The sequence below is a fragment of the Triticum dicoccoides genome, chromosome 7B (genome assembly GCF_002162155.2).
Source record: "Triticum dicoccoides isolate Atlit2015 ecotype Zavitan chromosome 7B, WEW_v2.0, whole genome shotgun sequence".
Taxonomy (NCBI): Eukaryota; Viridiplantae; Streptophyta; class Magnoliopsida; order Poales; family Poaceae; genus Triticum; species Triticum dicoccoides.
Window position 1 is genome coordinate 579,498,853 of NC_041393.1, and position 7,433 is coordinate 579,506,285.

General features: G+C 44.5%; 1 long non-coding RNA gene across 2 annotated transcripts; it reads right to left on the reverse strand.

The window, feature by feature from the left end:
* Positions 1–738: 738 nt before the first annotated feature.
* On the reverse strand, positions 739–7,354 carry LOC119341771. Of its 2 annotated transcripts, XR_005165278.1 has the most exons (6): positions 6,891–7,354; positions 6,435–6,788; positions 6,098–6,173; positions 5,918–5,991; positions 2,968–3,039; positions 739–1,051 (listed from the first exon to the last, which is right to left on the reverse strand). It is a non-coding gene; the product is annotated as an uncharacterized LOC119341771 (long non-coding RNA). The 2 variants fall into 2 exon arrangements; XR_005165277.1 differs by having other exon boundaries at positions 6,098–6,788.
* Positions 7,355–7,433: the final 79 nt, after the last annotated feature.

The following is a 7,433-nucleotide window of genomic DNA, read 5'->3' on the forward strand; positions in this document are numbered from 1 at the left end:
CGGAGAGTACGTACTCTTCGACATGCATCCGGCATCCCGGACCGCGACCGCCTTCTACAACTACATCCATCCTCGTATCGATGACATCTAGCTCCGTACGTACGTATCCTTCTCGCGTCATAGTTCCTTGCGTTAGTAGCGTATCTGTATCTGATATGGTCGTCCTATTTCAGTTCAGTGAACCAGCTTTATCCGACTGTACGCCTGTAAAAATCTGTCTGTCGAACCACTTCAGTGAAGAAACCTACCTTTGCTAATGATTATTACTGTGTAAAAAACTGTGTGTTGTACCACTTCGGTGAAGGGAAACCTAGCTTGTGTTTGCTAATTAATGTATTATTACTGGGCTGCATTACCAATGTCACGACCATGGTTTTCTTTGCAAGATATTCGTGTTAAATTGCTCATCTACTAGAAAACAACTAGTGCCGAAATATAAAACATGACAGAAGAAGCCCAAAAAAAATCAAGCGTTATCATTTTCTGAAATTCACTAAAGCTGAATAAGTGTCGACTCTGGAAGAGGCACTCAGTATAACTCGAACCTTTCTACGTATTATATTTCTTTGTTTGTTCTCTGTCATGGTTTGAAGAAGCACTGAAAAAAATGTTACATAGGTAGTATAAGGAAATTCAGGACAAGAACTGAAATTGGCACCACCAGTACCAGATATATAAATAATTGCAGACATGTTGTCTGATACCTGGAAGAACCATCCAACATTTGTCCAGGAAGGGTGTTCCATAAAGTGAAGTTACGTGAACTAATTGGAGCAAATTACATAGGATTGGTACAAGGATCAAGTAATGCAATATATAATTCCCTAGAAATGTTGTATAAAATTTGCTAGTAGGAGAAAGAAAGATAGAAATAGAGCATTGGAAATGGTGTGGTAACTCTATAAGTAACTATAGCATGCATCATCCACCGCCAAAATCTTCGTGGGTAACATGCTGTCCCTTCCTCAAACCACCCCGCAATAGATATAGGGTTTACCAACCTCAGGCATGAATTAACTCCCTGTGCCGTCTAGAAATTGTTCTTCTATTTCTGAAAATAAAGGAAAGAAATGAGGACATAGAGCATCATTCAGGATAGACCCAGATGTCCCTTGCAAATAACTTGGTAGAGTGCAAACCATCGTGACAACAATGACAACGTGAATAGAGAACCTGGTCGCACATATGCATATATTGATTATGCATAAATTTCTTGTGGCACAAAAAGCAGTACAATTTGCAGTATGTGTAAATATCCTATGAGCAGTCAGGAAGGAGTGAAGTCTAAAATAAACCCTGAGGTTGTAGGAAACGACGTAGATGAACCCTCACGTTCAAATCCCTGAAATCGGTACCCCGACCTCTCCGATCCCGGTCTATCCTAAACCCACATATGTTTGGCAGTCTGGGAAAAGCACAATCCTACCGGAAACTCACTTCTCTCATGTCACGCGGGTCAAAACATCATAGCTATCTTCCTCGCTGCACAATCCTGATTGGAGATGCAGCCCGGGACCAAGCTCAACATCTCCCATGGCTTCGTCGCCGCTGTGTCTCGGAGGGTCACCGCCGTCCGCGACGACAAAGCTCTAGGCGTGGGCACGCACGCCAAAGGCGAAGACGACCAGAGCCACCTGAACTTCTTCTGTATCAACGAAGTGTTGCCGGAAGACACATGCGTACAGGGCTGGCTTGATATAGTTCTGTACAAGCAGGAACTAGTACGTGAGTCAGTGAGTCTGGCTTGATGGATTAGATTATCTCTTCACGGTACACGCACGCGAGACGCCGGATACCAATTGGTTCCAACATGACCTTGTGATATTTCTCTTGCCTTGTCTGATAGTAATCTAGGTGTAGTTCGCCGTTAATCTCGACAGTGCCAACACTCCGTTGATGGACACGGCGGCGGTGCTCGCCGCGGAGGCCAAGCCGCCGGTCTTCCCGTTAATATACTTCTTCATGTTCATGCGCTGTTGGTGGTATCCATGGCGCGGCACCCTCGCCCCATTGGCGAAACCTTTCCTGCAGCCTAGCCTAGACGAGCAGCAATCGCTTGCCGGCGGGGGCTCCACTGGACGGGATAGCGCGCCATCATCCACGCACGCCGTTTATGCTTGGACGCGCCCAGGAGCTCGTCTAGGATGGCGTCGATGGCCGACCTGGCCCCGTTCGATACACTCAAGGCGAGTTCAAATTGATTGGGGAGGTGATGCATATGACAGGTGGGCCCATGTTGTAAGTGAGAGTAGAATCAATCCCGGCTGGGATCACGCCTTTTCTATTACAACAAACAGGATTTTACTCATCCAAGGTTTGGATTGACTGGGATCTGTAAATACAGGGTACCAATTTCAAAGATTTAGAGGTGAGGGTTCGTTTACGTCGAGCTGTACAACCTCAGGGTTTATTTTAGACTTCACTCGTCAGGAAGTATGCATAGACAATACCAAGATTGCAAGCAAATTCATGTCTTTATCATCGGGTTCCCTCCATGGTCGCAAGGTCTACTCAAATGAGTGTTCCTAAAAATCTCAAAAGACGTTGACTTCTCATAGTCATTTTACCACGGACTGTTATGCTAATAGAAGAACATTCCAGTGGCAGTACAGGTACATACTATAACGCTATATCTATTATTCCAAATCAGTAATTAAGTGCAAAAAATTCAGAGGATAAGATAACCTTTTGGTTTGAAAAAAGTAAACAAGAGAAGGTAACTGGTAAAATGCATAACGCTTGCACAACCACATTAAGAGTAATGTTATCATTTGGCGTACCCGTTATGGTCCTTTAAGAATGGACAACTCAGTGTTGAAACTTCATGACTTAACAACATATATATACTACCTTGCTAACAAAATATGCACCATGTTTAATATTTAAACCAAAATGAGAGGTTGTCTTTCTGTTGATAGACCGTCTTCTCTTGTCACTTCTGCGTTCAAAGGGATGTTGAGAACATACCAGTTACTCCCAAAAATAAGCTCAGATAGATGAATGCATACAATCTCTTTGTCCAAATAGCACCACAGTCACCTAGCAGGACAAAAAAAATATGAGATGCATCATACTGTTGATAAGAATAGACCTGCAAATAGACATCATGCACTATAGAAATCATGCTCAAATGGGAAAACGCTACCAATGTGCACATAAAAATATGGGCTCATCATCTCCACACAGAAATTAAATGCTCCACATTGTATTTAGTGCAAAGAAACTATTCATAATTTTAAATTTGTGCGAAAAATGAGTCTCAGTTTAACAGAGTTATTTCTTAGATAAATAAAGCATGCTGATTTTTTTATGCTAGTAGAAAAGAAGTTCATATGAGTACCAAGAATTTATCTAACTGTCACTTGATCTCTAGTTAGGATGTCATCTTTCCTAAGAAAGATTGAGCAAACCCATATGGAACAATCATTATCAGTATGGAATGGAAAGATAGCTGATCTGTCAAATACTCAACAAGAATTCCTCATGTTTGTACATTAACATAACTAGGGAAAAAGGGCAAGTTTAATTCAGTAAACCGTGTGAGTATCAAATGCATAATCAATCCAAAATCACTATGTACATAGTTTAGCTCAATAGTTCCTCCAAGCAGCAGTGTATCTAATCAAATATTCAGCAAGACCGCCACACCGAGATTTCAGCGGCCACACTAAGATTCTGATTCACAGACATACCTAGCACACAATCAAGTTGCAGCATATTGGAAGGGGAATTTAGGGTTGGAGTGGAGATGAGCCAAACTGAGAGTGCAATTAGAAGAGAGAGAAGAAAGGGCCACCTGGCCATTGGAGTTGCCACTCCATTCGTCCTGGAGTAGCGTCCGAGCCAAAGATGAAATTGAAAGAAGGGCGAGGGCCAGGAGCCATTTCCTCTGGAGGCACCGGCTAACGACGACCAGGAAGTCTGGCGGCGGCAGACCTAGAGCAGGGGCGGCCGCTGCAGGTCGGTGAAGTCCGCGGGGAGCTTGAGCGAGGGAAAGGGGATGTGGTGTGTGTGGGAAAAGAGATGAGAGAGGGACCGGTGGAGATGTGTAGGCCACGGCCCGAGGCGGATGGGGGCGATGATTGGCAGCGGATGCAGGGCAGCGAACAGCCTGCTGCCCTTTCTCTCTTAATAGGGAAAGAGGATAACTTGCAATTTCAAGCTAATCGATAGGGAAAGAGGCTAACTTGCAACTTCAAGCTAATCGATAGGGAAAGAGGCTAACTTGCAATTCGGCATATCAGCTACCCGTTGGCTATCTTCTGCATTGATTCCCATGGTAACAACCCTAGAATATTACGATTGTCAAGCAGTGCTACGACTTAATCAAATGCATATAAATCAAACATGTGTGTGCATGGAGTAGAAGTTAATATCTGAGATTGCATCAAACATAAATATGTTGAATCTTGACCACCTCACCATGAAGCTTAATCATCTTAAGTTCTTAACCCAAGTGGTGGCCATCAGTTGGCATCACAAGTAAACATGCAAAGATGCCATATGCAGGTTAACATTAGAATTACATTGACATTCATCTCCTTTTACCAGTCATCTCAACTACCGAAGTCTACTAGTCAAGTAGTACTTGGCTAAACCAGATGATGTTAGCCTACAAATTTCTCCTATTCTGAACATTATTTCCACATCTCACAGCATTCCATCAGAATCCTAAAGCAGGGAAAGATTATGTCTAGAATTGATTCAAGAACTGCCAAATGCTACCCAACACAAGATTATCGTTTAGTAGTAATTCAAGAACAGCAAAGCTTGTGCTGTTCAGCCATCCAGAAGTATTGGGGAAGGAGGGGGAGCAGACATCGGCAGCGTGGCTGACGAACCCGATGCCGACGGTGGACTGGAGTTGAGTGTGAGGAGGTTGGATCGTGGCTGCTTGGAGGAGTGAGTCGCCGTTGCAGTCAACGTCACGGCCGCCGGCGCCTCACCCCGTCATGAACGCCCGCACCTCAACGCATCGCCATCGCCTCACCTCGTCACGGACACCAGCACCAGCGCCTGCCCCGTCCCTTGTGGTAATGGCGTCAAAGCGCTCTACATGGTAATCGCCTAGGTCTCGAGAGAGAGGAGAGGATTACGGGTGGTGGGGGGAAACGACGGGCCAAGGAGTGTATCGAATAACGGCTGATTACATGTGTAACTCAAAAACGACCAACCAAATGCCTACCCCTAGCCCAACCTTTATTTTAAGGGTGTATGTTTTACCGGTGTATTTTGGAATACAATGATCCAAGCGGGGCCTTAGGATTTGGTCGACAATTTTCGCCATTTGGTTGATTGGTAACCGGAGTATCACCAAAGAACTAGCTATGGACAGGGGTGCGTGGAAGCTTGCTATCCATGTGCCAGAGCCATGAGTTGGTCGTGAGATCTTATGGGTTTCACCTCTAGCCTACCCCAACTTGTTTGGGACTAAAGGCTTAGTTGTTGTTGTTGTTGGTTGATTGGTAACCGGAACTGACATTCTGAGTAGAAAATGATTTACAGAAATGACGTCTAGTTATGCAGTCTTGAAATAATGTCAATATTAAATTTTCTGACAAAAACATTTGACTTCATGCTCTATTACCAAAATATTGCAGTAACCAGGACATGACCTCATGATTCCCTCACATTTTACATACAATAATTTCAACAAGGAAAACTAAAAGACCAGCCTACTCCCAGTCCCAACATTTGCTTAAGATCCTCCTCCACTCTAGGATGCCACATGATTCTCTAACAAATATTTCTTGCCTTGATTACACTAACAGGTCCAAAAAATTTAACAGAAACAAAAAGAAACCAAGAACACTAAAATCCGAATTCCACTTTCCGTCCACATAAATTGGGTAAGTACAAGAATAGTCATACGGCCATACCACCCAATAATCATAAGTGCGAAAGATTCATGACATACCTTGTTCTGGAGCTGACTACAGAGCGATTTCCCCTTTTTAAGCCAGGGTCTCCCCTTGACTTTTGGTAGTTCTCCTGCTAAATAGAATTAACATCAAGATCACACATTTCGGATAGCAAGCTGAAAGGACTAACAAGTTGAAAAAATGAGGTATATAAGTGTGAAAGATTCATGACATACCTTGTTCTAGAGCTGACTACATAGCGATTTCCCCTTTTAGGCCAGGGTCTCACCTTGACTTTTGGTAGTTATCCACCTGCATAGAATTAGCATCAAGATCACACATTTCGGATAGCAAGGTGAAAGGACTAACAGGTTGAAAATTGAGGTATATAAATCATCTCTACTCTTGGCAGATATTTATATGAACTAAGTTTTGAGGCTTCAGAGCCAGTTTCAGCCTTTTAGATGGCTAAAGGCTCAAACTTTCGTTCAATTTCCAGAGTAAGAGATCAACGATTTTATATAAAAGTGACCAAGGATGCAGATAATGTACGTCCAGATAAGTAGTTCTAACCAGACATTCAGCTTAAATTCTCCAATGACACCATTCATTTACACTGAAAACCGATACATCTTGGCTTCAATATTTCTTGCCAAATATCACAGCAACCACTGCCAAGAAATCATCCTCACATCTCCCCAGATTTTACACTTGCAACAAAATATGCTATCACGCTAAATAGAAGAATCAATTAGCACAAGAACTACTTATTAAAACAAAATTTCACCATCCATCATCCAGGAACAATTAAACAGAAGCGTCAAAAAAGAACAATTAAGCAGCATTGCTGGCCCACACAAAAACATGGAAATAGCCGAGCCCTCCTTATTTTCAAGTTTAGCCTGAGCATCGTTCCAGTGCCATCAACTACAGTGAATGAAGAAAATGAGTGAGCAAACAAATAATCCAGAAGGCAAGTGTAAAAGGATTAATGTCGCAATGTGGCTCGTAAATCAATAAATTCTCAACTCGTAAATGTCGGTGCTCCACGGCTGGGATTTACTCAATTGGAACTGGGGCGTTGCCGCTTCGGGGCTCTTCATCCCACCGCGGGAAGCCTTCCTCCCACTCACCGGCGTGTCGGTGGCGAGCAGCACTAGTACTCCCCGGAGAAGCCGGCGGCGGGGAGCGCGGAGTGCACCTCGGCCCACCGCATCGCCTGCGCTTCCCACGACGGCGCCCCGCTGAGAGCGCCTCGAGCTCATACCTCGTATACCTCATCGTCCTAGTGGCACAGCACCTCCAATGGCGGCGGCAGCAGAAAACGAAGGGTTTGAGATTTTTTACATAGTGGTTCCTACTTGGAGAAATTAAGGATGTGCATCGGAGGCCACGCAGAGGAATGGAGGCAGCGGATGCTGCGTCCCCGACGCGCACACGATGGCTTCGGCGGCATCTGCGTCCCAGGCGTCCGGAGAAATGGGGACGGGGAGTTCGAGCCCGCGCATCAACGGTTTCGCTTGCGGCTCGGCGATGGGCCGACGCACGCGCGGGGCTGCGGCTGGTCTCGGC